The sequence below is a fragment of the Molossus molossus genome, unplaced genomic scaffold, assembly GCF_014108415.1.
Source record: "Molossus molossus isolate mMolMol1 unplaced genomic scaffold, mMolMol1.p scaffold_m16_p_15, whole genome shotgun sequence".
Taxonomy (NCBI): Eukaryota; Metazoa; Chordata; class Mammalia; order Chiroptera; family Molossidae; genus Molossus; species Molossus molossus.
Genome location: NW_023425350.1, coordinates 11305568 through 11324727, shown reverse-complemented (window position 1 = coordinate 11324727; position 19160 = coordinate 11305568). Strand labels below are relative to the sequence as shown.

Below are 19160 nucleotides of genomic sequence, written 5' to 3'. Positions count from 1 at the left end.
GGGGGTCCACAAAATGTTTAAGATGACAACAGCACTGGACCTCACATACAAGCGTTCAGAAAATACAAGCACACAAACCCACAGCCACCACAGCTTGTCCAAGCTAGAACAAACTCTTCCCAGATCCCAAAACATACCACAGTCCATCCAGATCACCATTGTTTTATTGCTTGTCACAGGAGAACAATAGGTAGTCAAGGTCTTTATTTTGCAAAGGCTTTAGGGCAAGAGATTGGCATTCAAGCTTGCACAAGGCCTGCTGCTCCTTAAAATACCACTGGAATGACAGAGGTAAACCGTGGAAAGGACTCTGAGATTGGAAAGAAAAACTTTGGAGAAATTCTCTACTTGGAGAGCAAGGGATTATTCTGTGTTATGCAAAGTGACCAGACTAAGAACATGTAAGAAAAATTTACTTATAATTTCAACAATGGGAAATTAATATAAACCAAGCTTCCACAAATATAAACTTCCTTAAGAAATTGGGCTCAGTCCTGGAAGGGGCAGGGGGCTTCTGACTGCTATGCACAAGTAGGTCAGGGTTCTTGCTTTGCTTTAGCACTAAGAATTCTAACAGACAAGGCTGCTATGACAGGACAAGCCAGGAAGCGGACTAGATGTCACCAAAATTTGCCATCTCCCAGGATACTTTTAGTTGACAGAATAAGACGAAGCCCAGGGGAACAGAATAGCCCCTTGAGTGGGTGGCTTGGGTGTTGGCAAAGAATGTTTAAGAGATTATCTACTGAGTGAAGAGGATCAAGGCCCTACAGCAAGAATTGAACTTAATGCTAAGATCTTGTCCTCCCCTCCCATGGTTTGCTCAGGCTACAGAAAAGTGCCTTAAAACTGTATCCAATGCTTGCCCTAGCCAGTTTGGCTCAGTGGTTAGAGCGTCGGCCTGCGGTCCAGAGAGACCCAGGTTCAGTTCCCGCTAAAGGCACGTACCTCGGTTGTGGTTTGTCCCTGGCCCTGGTTGGTCGGGCGGGTGGCAGCCACTCGATGTGTCCCTTTCACATCAATGTTTCTCTCTCTCTCCCTCCCTCCCACTGTATCTGAACAAAAAATGGAAAAATGTCCTCGGGTGAGGATAAAAAATAACTATATCCAATGCTCAAACTATAACTCTAAAAGGAAGACACACTGATCCCAGACAAATGAGAAAGCTGTCAAAAAGATTTCACTCACATTAGCTCAAAGCAAAGAGAAAGCATGCCAGGTCTGTCTATGGTGACCTTGAGTAGCAAGAAGAAAAAGTGGTCTTTCCATTAAGACAACAGACTACAAGGGAGGTTGGAGGGGAAGGAGCACATCACACAAAAGACAGAATAAATACTGTCTTTTTTTTATGACAAATCAATAGGTAGAGATGGATAAAAATAGAATGTAAAAGTTATAAACCCTGACAAAGTGAAAAGTAATGTAAGCAAAAAATGAAATGGGGAAGAGGCAGAGGAAGTAAAAGTCTCATACATTTTAGACTTTTCCATGAGAAAAGAGAAACTCAATATTGTCCAATATTGAAGCATGTAGTTTGACAAAGTTACTCTGTTCTATTAATGATTTCTATAATTTTGTTTAAACTTGAGAAACCTTTTATGACTCAATCTCTCTTGCAATGAAGAAACATGCATCTGAACAGTTGCTTCAGTTATTTCTTTGTCAAATTCAAGTAAGGCCCAATTCAACACTGTATTTTAAAAATAGCACATACAGCCCAGCTGATGTAGCTCAGTGGATTGAGCTTTGGCCCATGCACCAAGAAGTCACTGGTTCAGTCCCCCGTCAGGACACATGCCCGGGTTGCAGGCTCTCTCCCTCTCTCCTTCTTCTTTCTCTGAAAAGTCAATAAAAACATATTTTTAAAAAAGTAATAAAAATAAAAATAGCACATAGATTGAGCCTACTCCTGTTCCCTTCACTCTGTGTAGGTAGATCTCTATTCATCTTCCAACTGTATCTATGCAGGTAATAAGGGTGTTCACCAAATGTGGCTATTAGTATTTCAGTGATATTAAAATTGGAATGATCCAAACTTTTCTATATTTTTTGTTATAAAATAGCTATAAAAAGTTTATAAGAAGTTTCATAAGTAGTACCATTTGCATAGGGAATATTAAAATAGCATTAAGCTCTAAGATGCAATCTGTCTAAACTGGTAGTTCTCAATGGCTACATATTATAAATTACTGAGGAGCTTTCTAAAAATATCTATATGCAGACTTCAGCTTATACCCACGAAATCAAAATCTCTGGAGTGGGGCCAGGGAGTTGATATACTTTAAATGTTCCCCAGGTGATTCTGACATGCAACTCTGGCTGAGAACCACTTGTCTCAACAGGCCATGTAGACACATTCCTAAGATACAGTGCATGACGTCTGAAAGTCAGGACACTCACTCCATCCTGTCTCCTCCAGCCCACAGGACCTGTCACTAAAGTATAAAGGGAGAATGAATATCTGGGTAGGCCACTACCAGTCTTGGCCACAGTCTGGGTTCCTTGTGGTCACAAGAGGCCTGTCAGCAGGAACTGAGGCAACATGTTTTCTTGTTTACATCCAGAAGAGCCTGGCTTTTACCCCAGATGCTCTGAGTTGGTACTTCTGTGTCTCAAAATGGATGACACACCCATTACAGAGCCAGTCCCTATCAAGCCAAATGGAATTACTGTGGTTGGTTTACCCATGCTTCTTAAACTTTATCATGTAGAGCAATTGCCCAGGAATCTTGTTAAAATGCAGATTCTGAATCAGTAGGTCTGGAGTGGGGCCAAGATTCTCCATCTCTAACAAGCTCCCAGGTGATTAGGATGGCTGTCAGGTGTCAATTACAACGTTCACCTTGACTATCTAACATTTATGGTAGCAGAGGAGTGCATTGTTAACTTGTAGGTAAATCTACAAAGAGAAGCCAATTATAACCAGAAGGTGCTTAATGAGCAAGACCAGATTGCAAAACTTATGAGAAGGCTCAGATGCAAGGAAATTCTCACCATGTGTTAGGGAATTAGGTGCTAGAGATAAGTGGATCAGATCACTAAGGGTTTGGGCTTTAATCTGTGTTCTGCAGAGGACAAAACCTCTAAGAGATTTTCCATTAAAAAAAGGCTTCTAGAATCAAATTTGTTTGGCAAGTATTGCATACCATGTCCCTCATTTGGATATTTATAATGCATATTTTGATTTTAAACATGCTAAGAAGTATGGTAGTAAAAAAGCCTTTTCTCAAATAAAGATAATACTTCATAAATAGAACAAACTATATGATTTTTAGAGCCCAGTATAAAATGAAATGGTTTTTAAAAAAACCATTAAGACTTCTTAGATGGTGACTGTCCGAGAGCCTGGGAACTGGCACCAGGCAAACTGCTCAGCCGTTACCTCGCTTACCCAACCTAAACTCCCTCCCTGTTTCAGGAACTGTTTGCCCCAAACTCATAGATCAACTCCTGTCCCATTCTCCTGTCCTAGTCCAGGAACTGTTCGCTCCGGGACAATAGACTCACATTCCAGGGGCCCCCATGCGAAGCCCCTCAGGACCTAACCTAACAACAAGTTCCCTCTGCCACAGACGCAGATATAAAAATCACAAACCCCAGCATCGGGCGCGGCTTCTCGGACTCGACCCCCCGAGTCTGTGAACCCGCCCGGGGTGTACCCAATAAAGCCTGATTTCTGCTTATTCGGCTGTTTGGCTCTCTGGTTTCTTCCCACCTCCCACCGGCAGCACCTGGCTACCTTACAGTGACAACAGAGCATCGAACCAATTGCGGAACCATTCTTAAGCTTGAGGCCTTATGCAACTGCACAGGTCACGTGCCCATGAAGCTGCTCTGCTCATGTGGATATTGGAAGCATTAATCGAGACTGTACGGAAAGTGCTTTCGTGCTTGCGTACTGTAAGCAAGCACTAAATAAATAATAACTGTTATACATACTGCTTTTAGCTAGGACTCTTGGTTATAACAGAAACTCAATTCACCTAGCTTAAGCAAAAAAGCAGAATATATTATAAGGATCCAGGAGTGTGTTACAGAATCCAAGGGCAGAGGCAGCTAGCAAGGTACCGGAAAAAGGGGGAAAAGAAACATGGGCTCTTTTTTTTCTCTCTCAACTCCACTCTTTTCTATGGGTTCCCTGTCCACCTAGTGGGACAAGTCAGACTAGAGATCCCAGGTTCAAGAGATTTCCTGGAGGGAGATTGGGTTGTCTTAGTCCCAATTTCAAATTCCAAGGGTCTTTGATGGTTCCACATATTTTCACCTGGAATAAACAACTGTATATAAACTCTTCTGCTATTTTCAGCACAATGGAGGAGGAAGGAGAAAGTAGGCAAAATATGTGCATCCCAGTGTCTTCCAAACTTAGTTGATCATGGTACATTTCTTAAAGTAACACCTATTAGCTTTGAACAGAACACATTTGGGAAATAGAGGTGTGGGTAACAGGAAGCATTGGAATGGCTGAAGGAAAGACATGAGTGTCAGGAATCAGATTTTCATTTTAGACGGCAGTCATCAGAACTGACTGAAGGGAGGAAGACTGAACACAGGAAGTCTATTTAAGAGCCTGCTACAGAAATACAGACCTGAGAAGAGGAGGAAAAGACTATCTCCAGGAATATTTAGGAAGTAAAAATCTTCAAGGCTTGGCAAGTTGCCTATATGGGGAGGGAGGTATAAGAGGAAGAGACAAGGATGGTTCAAAGGAATAATTAGGAGGAACTGAATAGGTGGTGGCACCACCAACTGTTGAGATATGCAAGGCTAGGGGTGGGTTTAGTTTTCAACATGCTTGGTGCCAAGAACACTCAAGTAGAACTATTTAGAAGCCTGAAATTTAGGCCAGAGGTAAAGGCTTGAGATAGATTACAATGTCATGGTTTTTTGGTAATAACTGAAAAACAAACAGCTTATGCATTCAACACATGATTATTAAACACTGTATTATGGTCCAGGCACTGGGAAATACGGGTGGACAAACATAAATGGCCCCCATAGGCCCTCGTGGAGCTTAGTAATTATATGGCACTCTACGTTTTTGAAGTACAGACTGTCAGGGGAGCCAGCTGTGCAGACAGGCCACGGAAAACAAACCAGAGCGAGTGCCAGCGCCCTACCACATTACAGTTGTGTGGCTGGGAAAGGACACGAGTTGGGTTTCAAGCCTGGAATAGCCACTGCCATGGGGCCAGAGTCTTCAACTGCAGAGGGGAGTGTGCTTGGCCAGGGCAGGCTGGAGATGAAAATTAGCCAGGAGTTGAGAATCACTGGCCCAGCAGGACAACAATCTGAGTTTCCTTTGTGTTTACCCCGGCCAAGCACTGCTGGTCAGCTTTGGTGAGCTGAGTCCACTTGCTCAGGAGGCGACTAGGAGAATGACAGTCCACATAAGGGGTCCACTTTTCCACCCAAAATACGTCTCCGGTCTTGCCGCGGGTAAAGGGTAAGTGTGAAACCTAAAGGCCAAGATCACTGTCCGGCTCCTGTGGGTACCAGCACCCCGGAAGCTGAGTGCGATCGGTACATACATCGCAGTTGGGGGAGGACGAGCGACCGGGGAGGAAGCGGAGGGTAAACGAATTCGGAAGTCGAGGCCCCACGCGGGAAGTCAGCCGACCGCAGCGTTCGGAAACACCGCGCCCGCGCCGCCCACGCCCGCGCCGCCCAGCCCGGCGCGCACTACAGCCAGGTGCCGCCGCTGGGCCCAGAACCAGCTGCGAGCCCGCAAGGCGGGGAGCGCACGCCGAAGGGACGGCTGAAACGTGAGAGCGCAGACAGCGTGCGCACGCGCAGAGCTCCTGCCGGCCGGCGCCGGGAGAGCGGGAGAAGCGTCGGAAGCCGCTGAGAGCAGCCGCACCGCGGTGAGTGCTCCCTCCTCCCCTTTCTCCCGGAGTGCACTGCGCGCGCCCGGTGGGCGGGGGGAGGGGAGGGGAGGCGGCGGCGGCAGCCATGTTGTTGTGAGTCTCTGTGTCTCACCCTCGGTACCTCGGTGGTTCGGAGGAGGAGGGGGAGGAGAAGGAGGAGGTGGGGTGGGGGGGAGGGAGGTAGGTGGAGAAAGAAGATATTGCCGCCACCGAAGGCGGAGAAGGGGGAGGACGTCTAAGAGCGACACCGCCGTGTGCCCAACGGTCGGTGTCCCCGGCTGAGGCAGCGCGGCCGCAGCAGCCCCGTAAGTCAGTCGCTCTTGCTCCCTCTCTCCGGGCTCTGGCGCCGCTGGGGCTGCTCCTCGGGCTTTGTGTGGCGGCCTAGGCGGGAGCAGCCCGCCGCTGGGAGGGCGGACGGGGCCTGCGGGGGGCCCGGGACGGCTGCGGCCTGGGGCCCGCTCACATAATGCAGGGGGAGGGGTGCCGGAAGGGGGTGTGCGCCCGGAGCAGGGGGGGCTCTCGGCTTTCCCGCTTCCTTCCCTCCCCCACGCCAAAGCCTCGCGGCGCTAGGGGCCCACCCGGCTCGGGGGTTCCGGCGCGCTTGGGGTTAGAGACCCAGCTGTCTGTTGGCCCTGCCGTTGGGTTCGGGAAAGGGGCAGAGGCCGGGCGGATCCAGAGGAGCGCGTGTGCTGGAAGTGGGCGAAGAGGAAGGAGTGGGTTTATGCAGACAAGCGTGGGAATTCTCGAGGGCCCGAGTGTGTCCAGGAAAAGCTCGCGGTAGACAGGTGTAGCTATGAAAACCCGATTTGGGTTCGACTTGTTAGGTGCCTTTAGTAAGGAATGTTGTTTTTATTACTGGAACAGATTTTGATTCTCAAAAATGTGTAAGTTAAAACCAAAGAAAAGACCAGAGGCTTCAAACACCATAGCAATAGTTTTCCATCCGAATTGGGCTAAATTTAGGGAAAACAGATTGTTTAAAGTTTTATGCTCAAACACGCTTGTAAAAGTTAGTGCTACTTCTGAGACCATAGGTAGGGGAAACCACTTTTCTTAACTTTTCACTTTAACACATATTTAAACTTTTTTTATTTTTATTTTTTGGTGGGGGCCAGTATTGTGGACATAATGGGTGTAATAAAATAATCATGTCAGTTAAAATCGGGACTTAGTGTTTTGTGAGATTTTTTTAACTTAAAACTGGAGACATATTTTTAGTGAAGGTTTTTAGGGAAAGCTTTATTAGAAAAATGCTTTTAAACCCTTAAGAGAAATGTAATATCTCTAAAGGTATTGTATATTAAGAGTTTTAAAGAGAGTTACCTAAGGGTTTTAAAAGCTTGTTTACTGCTTAAAAAGTCTGTTTACTGCTGAGGTTCATGTTTAATAGATGACTACACCATGTGATCCTGGAGTATTTGTGGATGATTTAAGGAACTCTGGCTAGGAAATCTGTTAAAATAAAGACAAACATTTTTAATTGGATACGTTTCTGTTCTTAGTCGTTTAATATCCTGTTTTAAAAAAAAATGTTTTCTCTGCACAGTCATAAGTTGACATTTCCCTTATTGCAAGAATTTCTTTAAAATCCTCATTTTTGGTAAAATTAAGTTACATAGAATCTTTCGGTGTCCTTGAAGGTGGTTTTTGTACCTTAAGTTATATATCAGAATCCTGGTTCTTAAGCTTTTAAGTTTAGTTTTTTTCTTTTAAAGTTCGATTTTCTTGCACAGGTCTAGCTATTTCAAGTTAGACTAGCTGTTAACAAACCTAAACATCTTCAAACAGTGTAAACTGTTTAATACATGGGTTTTTAAACTTAATTTGTGTGAGTTTTAGTAAGATTTCAACTTTTTAAGAAAAGTCTTAATTACTGCCATATTTAAATTGGACTTACAAGGCTGTCACTTTAATAGGTCAGTTTTTCTTAGGCATTAAAAGTATATAAACCAAATAATGCAACCCTAACACAGATATTAATATTAGAATTTTGTTTCTCTTAAATCTTTCGTGCTTGTTTATAAATCTTTCTGATGTTGAGAGATAATTTGTCTTCCTGTGTAGGTACTTACTGTAGCTGGCAGGAGTAATTAGAATTATGATCAGAAATTTGGGCCAGTTATGAATCCAGGACCAATCTTCTCAGTGACCAGACGGTCTCCTTTTTAAAAAGACACTGGCAGGATCTTCATAATTTTTAGTGGAGGTTGGTTCCTGTCTCCTGAACTCAAGTTCTACATGGTTCCTTATTCAACAACCTTTAAACTTGCTGGATTTCTAAGATAGGAACATCTTTTGTATTTTTTCATTTTCTTAAGACTTGTGGATATATATATATTTTTTATCCTCACCGGAGGACATTTTTTGATATTTTTGTTCAGATAGAGTGGGAGGGGGAGAGAGAGAGAGAGAGAGAGAGAAACATCGACGTGAAAGGGACACATTGAGTAGTTGCCACCTGCACAACCCAACCAGGGACCTGCACAACCCAACCAGGGCCGGGGACAAACTGCAACCGAGGTATGGGCCCTCAGCGGGGACCGAACCCGGGTCTCTCAGGACCGCAGGCGGACGCTCTAACCGCTGAGCCAAACCGGCCAGGGCAAGACTGTGGATATTTAAATATCTGAATGTATCTCATGGCTTTGGCTTTCATTCACAGTTTGAGGCCATTTTGCTGACAGATGTGATTGAGATAATTGTTTTTATGACTGGGTAAATTTCTTGCTGTTTTTAAGAAAGCATAAAAGTAGTCTTACTTGCTCCTATTGACCCACTTCCCCACTCTTTCCTTTGATGAATTTGTAAGAGGACCTGATCAAGTATGGCTGAGCCCCTTTCTTCTCTTTATCTTTGGGAGTCTGCCCCCTGCAGAAAGCATTTTGTTCTGCTGCTTCATGAAGCCACCAGGGATAGACTCATCCCTTTCCTGGAGGAGGACTATGGTTGTCCTATGCTTTGCTACCTGTTACTGAGTTAGGATAATAATGGGGTGGAGTGTTAGGAAGCTCAGATGGCCTAGCTCTAAATTACGCTTTCCAGTGTAGCTTTATTAGTAATAAAGGAACTATTTGGATTGTTGTCTGTCTAACTTCTGTGCCTTTCCTGAATTCTGGTGTAATTGGAAAAGAGTTTCCTCAAAACCTATTTCCTAGATGCTAATGTTTTAATAGTAGTTTTTATGTTGAGCAATATAGATAGAAGACACTTTTCATTTAAAATTTATTGATTTTGTAGTGGAAAAAGTGAATTTCCAGAAATATTTTCAAGGTTTTCCAGTGGAATGCTGTATAGCATTATTACATAGGTTGGTGCGTGATAAATGCTTTTACTTCTCAGAGTTTCAGGTTGCAGTGTGGTTAGAGACATAAGGTTAATATTATATTTTTTTCCTTGGTGATTTTTTTTTTTTTTATCCTCACCCGAGGACACTTTTCCATTTTTTGTTCAGATAGAGTGGGGGGGGGGGGAGAGGAACAGAGAGAGAGAGAGAGAGAAACATCGATGTGAAAGGGACACATCGAGTGGCTGCCACCCGCACGACCAACCAGGGCCGGGGACAAACTGCAACCAAGGTACATGCCCTTAGCGGGAACCGAACCCGGGTCTCTCAGGACCGCAGGCCGACGCTCTAACCGCTGAGCCAAACCGGCCAGGGCGTGATTTTTTATTTTTATTTTAGTAACTTGAAAAATCGGAAGACTTGCATAATTAAACATGTGTTACCTTCCAGAGAGTCATTTTAATTCTTGTGGAAAATTTTGTCTTTTTTATTTTTTCTTCATTGATTTTAGAGAGAGAGGGAAGGAGAGGGAGAGATACAGAAACATCAGTGAGGGAGAACATCAGTTGGCCGCCTCCTGTATGCCCCACACTGGGGATTTGGCCCACAACCTGGGTATGTGCCCTGACCAGGAGTGAACCAGCGACTTCTTGGTGCATGGGTCGATTCTCAACCACTGAGCCACACTAGCTGGACAATTTTGCCCCCCCCCCCCTTTTTTTAATGAAAAAGTTTTTGTTTTGTTGTTAATCCTCACCTGAGGATATTTTTTCATTGATTTTTAGATAGAATGGAAGGGAGGGGGAGGGAGGGAGGGAGAGAGGAACATCAATGTGAGAGAGAAATCAACTGGCTGCCTCCTGGACAACCCCAACTGGGGCTAGGCATCAAACTTGCAATCCTGCCCTGCCTGTGTGGTTCAATGGTTGAGGGTCAACCCATGCACCAAGAGGTCTCCAGTTCTCTGGTTTGATTCCTGGGCAGGGCACATGCCCAGATTGTGGGCTTGATCCCCAGTAGAGGGTGTGCAGGAGGCAGCTGGTCCGTGTTTCCATGTTTTTCTCTCCCTTCCTTTCTCAAACAAATCAATAAAAATATATTTTTTAAAAACCCTGCAACCCAGGTACGTGCCCTTGACTGGGAATTGAATTTGCTCATCTTCAGTCTGTGAGCTGACACTCTTAACTGCTGAGCCAAACCTACTAGGGCTAATGAAAAGGTTTATCTGGTCCTTGCCTGGCAGGCTCCTTTTTGTATTTTTCTAAGGTAGTTTTAAGGGCCCTGGCCAGGTAGCTCAGTTGATTTGATCATTGTCCCAATAGAATACACCAAGGTTGCATGTTCAATCCCTGATCAGAGCACGGACAAAAAGCAACCAATGAACGCATAAATATATGGAATAACAAATCAGTGTCTGTCTGTCTGTCTGTCTGTCTCTCTCATTCTCTCATTCTCCCTCTGTTTCTCTCTAAAGTCAATCAATAAATAAGAATAAAGTGTGTGCCCTGGCCAGCTTTGCTCAGCGGTTAGAGCGTTGGCCTGCGGTCTGGAGAGACCTGGGTTCGGTTCCTGCAAAGAGCATGTGTCGGTTTTGGTTTGTCCCCGCCCCATCCGGGTCATGTGGGTGGCAACCACTCGTGTCCCTTTCACGTCAGTGTTTCTCTCTCTCCCTCCCACTCTATTTGAACAAAATATCAAAAAATGTCCTTGGGTAAGGATAAAAAAAAAAGAATAAAGTGTGTTAAGTAATTTAAAAGGATTGGTTATTCAAGTATGTTGCAAATGGATGGTTTCTTTAGTATATTCTATTTCTGCATATTTAACCACTGCAATTTCATCCATTTTCAGTTCACATATCAGAGATATTCACATAAATTCTTACTTTCTTACTGGAGAAAGAATTTTAGAGTAGAGTACTGGGAAACATCCAAATTTATACACCTTCTGTGCATATCCCAGGATTTTGCTGTAGTTGCCGAGTAGAAAAAAAGGGGACAAAGTGTGAAAGAAGGGAGAAGAGGTAGTGGAGTGTCAGAGTGCTTTGTAAATGGGACCAAAAAAAAAAAAAAGCAGTCACTATCACTTCCCTAGGGTAAAATGTATATTTGGAATACAAAACCTTCAAAAGTCTACTTCTTGGAAGAGATTTGGTGAAATTGACTATAAAATGATACTACATAACCACGAATTCAACACCTGCCTAGGAGAAGAAAACTTGCACATGACTGCCAACGTGCAGTGGGGGGTGGGGAGGATTTATGCATTATTGTCATTTTTTAGTCCTGAATAAACACCAAAAAGTATGTAGAGAACCTTGTTTTTAGAGTAGATTTTTGTTATTTCTATTGTAGTGGGCATCTTACATCAAGAATAGCAAGTTCTAGCCCTGGCCGGTTTGGCTCAGCGGTTAGAGCATCCGCCTGCGGTCTGGAGAGACCCGGGTTCGGTTCCTGCTAAGGGCATGTACCTCGGTTGCAGTTTGTCCCCGGCCCTGGGTGGTCGTGCAGGTGGCAGCCACTCGATGTGTCCCTTTCATGTCGATGTTTCCCTTTCTCTCTCTCTTCCTCTCTCTCCCTCCCACTCTATCTGCGCAAAAAATGGAAAAATGTCCTCGGGTGAGGATAAAAAAAAAAAAAAGAATAGCAAGTTCTAGATCTCAAGGTGGTGGTCTCTGATTTTAGGCACTGTTTCTGAAAGACTTCTTAGTGATCAGTGGGAGATCATCTTAACTGACTATATAGCTGTAACTGGTTTTTATTCATTCAGGCATTAAAGAAGCTGAATAAGTCGTAGAGGCAAGCTGGCCATAAGTGGTATAAGTCTTTGCTAGGCAGTCAAATGAGGCAAATTGTGGGTAGAGAAAAATATGGGAAGTATTGTATGATCTTAAATACCAACAAATAATTATATATAGATAAGGAGCTACTTGTGTCTTCCATTTTGGTGACCAGCTTCATTCAACATCTACATTGTATCTTATCAACACTTGTAGCATGATTAAATGCAAAACATTTAAGTTTGTTTTTTTTCTCACGTGAGGACATTTTTTTTTCTTCAATATTTTGTTCAAATAGAGTAGGGGGGAGAGAGAGAGAGAGAAACATCGACGTGAAAGGGACACGTCAAGTGGTTGCCACCCACACAACCCAATCAGGGCTGGGGACAAACTGCAACCGAGGTACGTGCCCTTAGCGGGAACTGAATCTCTGTCTCTCCAGACCACAGGCCAACACTCTAACCACTGAGCAAAACTGGCCAGGGCTTAAGTTTTTTTTTTTAATGGTGAGACCGGAATCTTTAAAACCGATTCAGCATAAACAGAATTAAGTTTTGAAGTTGAGAGAGGACGATAGCTTCAAGTTTTGCCTACAGATATTGTTTTGGACCACCTTGCAGTTGAAGTGTAAATTACTGCTTTTCATCCAAAGGGAAGTCTTATGTGCCTCCATTTAATCTCTAAATTATGTGGATACTGCTCTAGTAAAAATATTAGTACTCTAGGATCTTGCCAAGGATAAAATTGTTTGCTGATATTTATCATAAGTCTGGCTGAGAAGATATTCATGGAGTAATATTTGATGAACATTCAATCCATTTGTTACTGTGGATATTCTGAGTTCTATCTTTTCATCAAGCTGGACTACCAGAAATTGGCACACTTTTTTTTTTTAGTTTTACAGGCCAGTTGTGTGCCACATTGTTCTTAGATGTTGGTGTTAAATGACCCTTGTTCTTTGGGACTTGATAGTAAAGTGGAGAGGAAGATGATTAAACTCGTGATTACAGTGCAGTACATCAAGTGCGGTTAACAAAAGTGCTGTGGATTCACATAGGCAGACACTGCAGGAATCAGGAAAAGCTTTCCACAACCCAGGGGAAAAGTCCACAGTAATTCTGCAATATATTCTAAATCTTCTCAAATTATAATATTGGATTTCCAGAGTCTTTCAGGATTGTCCAAATTAGATAAAGCCCTTTAATCTGGTGAACCCTGCTTATCTTCAGTCATATCTTTTCAATTCTCCCCACCTCCACTCTAAGCTCTGCTATCTCCCTGTCAGGGTCACTACACATATTAATCCATCTGGCTAATCCTAATTCACCCAACTCATCTCAATTAACCATCTAACTATTTGACCTGCTTCTTTCAGGTAATATCTAAAAGCATCAGAAACTGTCATTGGTTATGGGGTGGTTTAGTGTGTAGATCTTCTCGAAGCAGTATTTTGTTTTTCAAAATAAGGGAACTTCCCTAGACAGTATTTTCTTATAATAAATTGAGAGAACGACTCATAATAAGAGAAAACATCATAAAGGCTCAAATATATGGTGATTCTCCTTTGAGAGAATTTTAAGGGAAAAATATCTTGGCCTTATATTTGCATATATGTATATTTATCCTATTTTGCTTCCTTGAGACCATCTTTGTGAGATTATCCTCAAAGAGCTAAAGGAATCTTGCACAGAAATATTTGGTAAATTTTTATTTAATGTCTCAATGCTGGTGCTGGAATAATCTGATTTCTAATCTTAGAAGATTTGATTAGAAGATTTCTGGTTTCTAGGAGTCGGTATATTGATAACACATTTTTGCCAATTTTCGTTCAAAAAGTAAAACTTAATTTGTCTTCAATGTAGTTGAGTCAGTAATACTGTTCTTTATGCTAATAAAACAAGCATACATAATTCCTTCTAGAAGTACATGGACAAACATCAAAAAGTTTTGATGTGGATGTTAACTACTAGCTCAGTGATTTGTCCAGTACCACTAGAAAAGTGTATGGTTCATTTCATGCCCCCAGAAAAATAAATTACTAGTTATTATGATTAGTAGAAACTTCTAATGTTAAATCTTTGAAGGCTAATGGTCTGTGAAAACTTAAATCTGGATTTAGGTTTACCTTTCTCATATGGATAAGAAAGGCACTGCTAAACAAATTAATTTCGGTGGCAGATTTGCAAAAGTGGTTGAATGTGCTGAAGAGACAAGGTACTTAAGGACATCAGCACCTGTTTGCTCAATGAAGATGTTCGTTAAAAACACTACAAGGAAAATAACTACCAAGAATAGTAATATTTCATAAGCAGCTGAAGTTACTCTGTGTGTACTGACTTAACGTTTATTTGAATTAATTTTTCATGTAATTTTATTGTTTTTGTAATTGATGCACAAGGTACCAACAGCCCCTAGGTATTAGAGGACTAATTTGGAGAAGTAGTGCCAATGAGAAGTTGCTCTCTCAGTTTTATGTTGATGTCTTCAGCAATACAAAAAGTCTGAGGAATAGCCTTATTCATTGTCTCTCTATTAAAATGGGCATTGTTTATTTAATATATATGAAGGCATTTATGATCACTTTCCAGATATTAGTTGATTTCATGATCTGTATTTACAATTTATAAAATATTCTAAAAGTTTTTTCATTCAATATTGAGTTGTTAGGTGGCTATGGCACAGTTCCTACCCCCTCTGATTTGAGTTTAATTTCTACTATGGCTTGAAAATAAAACTAATTTTAATATAGAAATGTAGTTAGTGTCCTTATGGTGGTAGAAAGTGCTTTAATACCATTCATTGCGGCTCTAACTGGGTTTTCCCTTAACTTATTTTTTATGGTAGGTGTATGATGAGGAATTGGATCAGTTGCTGTGTACTCTTAATGATATAAATATACTTATAATGCATATTCTTGGTTCTTCACTCTATTTATAGACCTTTTGGATTATACATTAGTATATATGAAAACTCACAGAACTTAATCTAGTTATTTGATGTGCTTTATCTATTTTTTCTCACATACTAATAATAATGCTGCTTACAGAACAGTTAGGTTCAGACATACCTTGGAGATATTTTGGGTTTGGTTCCAGCCACCACAATAAAGCATGCATCACAAATAAGCGAGTGGTAATCGTTTTGTTGATAAAGGGTCTTGTCTTCAAATTGTAAAAACACATGTGTGAAGTATAATAAAGGGAAACTTGATAAAAATAATGTATGCCTGTATTGTTGGATTTTAGAATTTAATAAAACACTGTTAGTTCTTTTGCTAGAAAGCAGAATAGCATTATAACCTCAAAAACCAACTTTAATTCAGATTTACCTCAAGATTACACAGGTTTTTGGCCATAGAAATGTTTCTTTATCTTCTATATTAACATTCTAATTGTTTAATTATTAAAGGAAATAATAAAGCAGTACTGTGTATTATAACTCCTGGATATATTTTCTGTAAGTAAACATAATCATTTCAATATTATGTAACTGATTGCTAGATACTCTGTTGTTTGGTAGAAGGAAAGATTGTTCTTTTTCTTCCCTGAGATCTAAAGTTGTTAAATTTATGTCCAAATTCTTACTCCCCCCAACTCCCCTCCCCACCCCATCAAGATAATACCAACATTTGTAGCCGCATAGGACATAGCAGATTGACATTTTGGAGTCCTGTTTAGTAGCATATGTGCCACCATGCCCCTTCAACTTTGTGTAAATATGGAGGTTATTATAGGAGAATTGAAAGAAGTGTTTTATTTTCTTTCTGTCCTATTGTTTTGTACACTTTGTTCTCCATTCTCTTTCTCATGCTCGAAATTAATGTTAATACCCTAAACTGACGATTTTCAAAAACTGATGTTTTTCATTTCATGGCACACATAAACTAATTGCTAAAATTCTGTGGCACAACAATATATATTTTTTGCCAGTCTGACAGAAAAATAGGTATAATTTTGATTCATTCACACTGGACAGCTATTGTTGTGTTGGTTGTTGTCATTTTTTTATTGGACAATCTCCGGGAAGAGAGGTCAGTGTCCCTGACTAAATAGTCAGTTATTGGCATGTTTTAAAAGTTCTTGCCAGCACACTGGTTGAAAATCACTGCCCTAAACTGAGAGGCTAATTTTGAGTCTTGTACAGGTGTTTTTGTTCGTTTGTTTTAAAGTCTTTTCCATGTAACCTACTTGGTCACTTAAAATAATTAAATCACCTTTGGTTAAAGGTGAATCTGAAATCCTCATTCATTTGTGTTAAATTTTTAAAAATATGTTTCTGTTGATTTCAGAGACAGGAAGGGGAGAGAGAGATAGAAATATCTATGAGAGAAAAACATCGATTAGCTTTTTGCACACCTCCTACTGGGGATCAAGCCCAAAACCTGTGCATGTGCCCTGACCAGGAACTGAACCTGTGACCTCCTGGTGCATAGGATGTTGCTCAACCAAATGAACCACACTGATGGGGCCTTATTCATTGTTTTTAAAAGTACATGTAGAGCCCTGGCCAGTGTGGCTCAGTTGGATGAGCATTGTCCCATGCACCAAAAGGCATCTGGTTTGATCCCTGTTCAAGGTAAATATGGAAGGCAAACTGATCAATGTTTCTCTCCTCCCCCTCTCTCTTTAAAAATCAGTAAAAACATAGTTTTTTTAAAAGTGTGCTGGTAGATAGTATAGTTGAAAACAAAGCCCTGATGTTTACTTAACTTTTGGTTTCATCATATTTGAAAGTGGATTGTCTACTTTTTTGTGTATGAAGCAGTCATAAAAGCACTGTAGGAGAGGTCAGCAAACTGACCTACGTGTCAGATATGGCCCATTATCTATTTTTGTTTGGTTCACTGTCTAAGATTGGTTTTAGGTTTTATCAAAAGAATCATTTTGTGATATGAAAAATATATGAAGTTCAAATTTCACTCTTGATAAATAATATTTCATTAGGACACATCTATACTCAATTATTTCTATGTTGTTTGTGGCTGTTTTTGTGCTAAAAATGCAAAGTTGAGAAGCTGCAGCAGAGACCCACAAAGCCTAAAATGTTTACTGTCTAGCTCTTTACAGAAAAAGTTTGTTGACCCCTATACAGGGCAAATGAAAGAATTGATCCATAGTGGTAAGAGACCTCTCACATTTATCCAGAGGTTCTTTAACTTACGACCTCTTCTATTTGGAGCACTGATGAAAACCTGTTTGTCAGCAAAAAAGAGCTTCAGAAATGTTTCAATGCTTTACTCTTGAGAAAATTTTTTTTTAAAGTTATGCTTTTTTAAAAATTGGTTTTAGAGAGAGGAAGGGGAGAGAGAGAGGCATTGATTGGGGGGGGTAAGTACTTTTATTGATTTCTACAGAGAGAGCAACAATGATGAGAGCAGAAAATTGACAGGCTACCCTCTGCACCCCTCCCCCGCACATACACACTGGGATGGAACCCAAAACCTGGGCATGTGCACTGACCAGGAATTGAACCAGCAACCCCTTGATACAGGGGATGACACCCACCCAACTGAGCCACACCAGCCAGGGCAAGACATAGATTTTTGTTGTTCTATTTATTTCTGCATTCATTGGTTGATTTTTGTATGTGCCCTGACTTGGTATTGAACCTGCCGCCTTGGCCTATCAGGATGACGTTCTAACCAACTGAACTACCCGGCCTGTGTGAGGAAATTAAGTCTACTACTCTGTTTCTTTTTTTCTTACTAAAAATCTCCTTCCTCTTATCGATTACGCAATTTATTGTAGAAAGGTAGTAAAATTAAGATAAATAGATGAAAAAATTGGTGTACTCACAAAAGGACTGTATGGACCTGATTTCTTCTTATTGTTTCTTAACATTACTATACACGCATTTTCTTAATTACAAACTTAAGTATTTTTATTTTTATTTTTTATTTATTTATTTTTTTTTAATCCTCATCCGAGGACATTTTTCCATTTTTTTGTACAGACAGTGTGGGAGGGAGAGAGAGGAAGAGAGAGAGAGGGAAACATCAATGTGAAAGGGACACATCGAGTGGCTGCCACCCACACGACCAACCAAGGCCGGGGACAAACTGCAACCGAGGTACATGCCCTTAGCGGGAACCGAACCCGGGTCTCTCAGGACCGCAGGCCGACGCTCTAACCGCTGAGCCAAACCGGCCAGGGCGAAACTTAAGTATTTTTAATAGCTACATGATACTCCATTTTATAGTAGTTCTGTATTACCTGTTGTGGGACAGTTATGCAGTTTATAATTTCAAGATTGCAAGCAACACTACCACAAATATCTTTGTACATAAAGCTTTTTTTTTTTTTTTATCCTCACCCAAGGACATTTTCCCATTTTTTTGTTCAGGTAGAGTGGGAGGGAGAGAGAGGAACAGAGAGAGAGAGAAACATCGACGTGAAAGGAACACATCGAGTGGCTGCCACCCGCACGACCGACCAGGGCCGGGGACAAACTGCAACCTAGGTACGCGCCCTTAGCGGGAACCGAACCCGGGTCTCTCAGGACCGCAGGCCGACGCTCTAACCGCTGAGCCAAACTGGCCAGGGCCATAAAGCTTTTATATTTAGGTTTTATTCTTAGGATTGATTCCCAGGTTTGGGGAGACTGGCTCAAGAGATACAAGCATTTATGTATAATGCCACATTGCGTTCCTAAAGGATTGTAACTTTAGAATGTGTTTCTGTTTGTTAGAGGTAATTTCCTCCTTAGAGCCTATTTACTCTTACAAGTCTACCATACTTGGATATCTGAGGTTACAGGTTACTGCAAATTAAAACTAACTTAATTAGAAATGTTAGAAGTGAGGCCATTGCTTTCGAGTCAAGTGATACTTAACCTGACAGCAAGGCGGGAGGCTGAGACACTAACAAGACACTGAGACTGAGCACTTGAAGAGCCTCAAAGTATCTTTGTTTTTTCTTTTTTGTTTTTATCCTCACCTGAGGTTATTTTTCCATTTATCTTCAGGTAAAGTAGGAGGGGGGGAGGGAGAGAGATGGACAGAGACAGACAGACAGACAGACATCCATTGGTACCTCCCTCATGACCCTGACCAGCGCCGGGGGACGAACCACAACCAAAGTACATGCCCTTGGCTGGAATCGAACTTGTGACTCTCTGGTCCACAGGCCAATGCTCTAACCACTGAGCAAAAGTGGCCAGGGCTTTTTTTCCCTCTTTTTAAACGATTTTTAAAATTGATTTTTAGGGAGAGGGGAAGGGGTGGGGAGTGAGAGAG

The 19160-nt window shown here is 41.7% G+C and overlaps 1 protein-coding gene across 12 annotated transcripts in view; it reads left to right on the top strand.

Moving 5' to 3' along the window:
- The first annotated feature begins 5925 nt into the window (after positions 1–5925).
- PUM2 (pumilio RNA binding family member 2) overlaps positions 5926–19160 on the top strand; it is a 90789-nt gene continuing 77554 nt past the window's right edge. For 4 of the 12 annotated variants that reach the window (XM_036262893.1, XM_036262891.1, XM_036262887.1 and 1 more), the window contains exon 1: positions 5926–5960. The gene's annotated coding sequence lies outside the window, so the exon portion shown is untranslated. Of the gene's footprint in view, positions 6173–15356; positions 15383–19160 lie in introns of those variants that run through there. The other 8 variants (XM_036262892.1, XM_036262894.1, XM_036262896.1 and 5 more) reach the window with 4 other exon arrangements.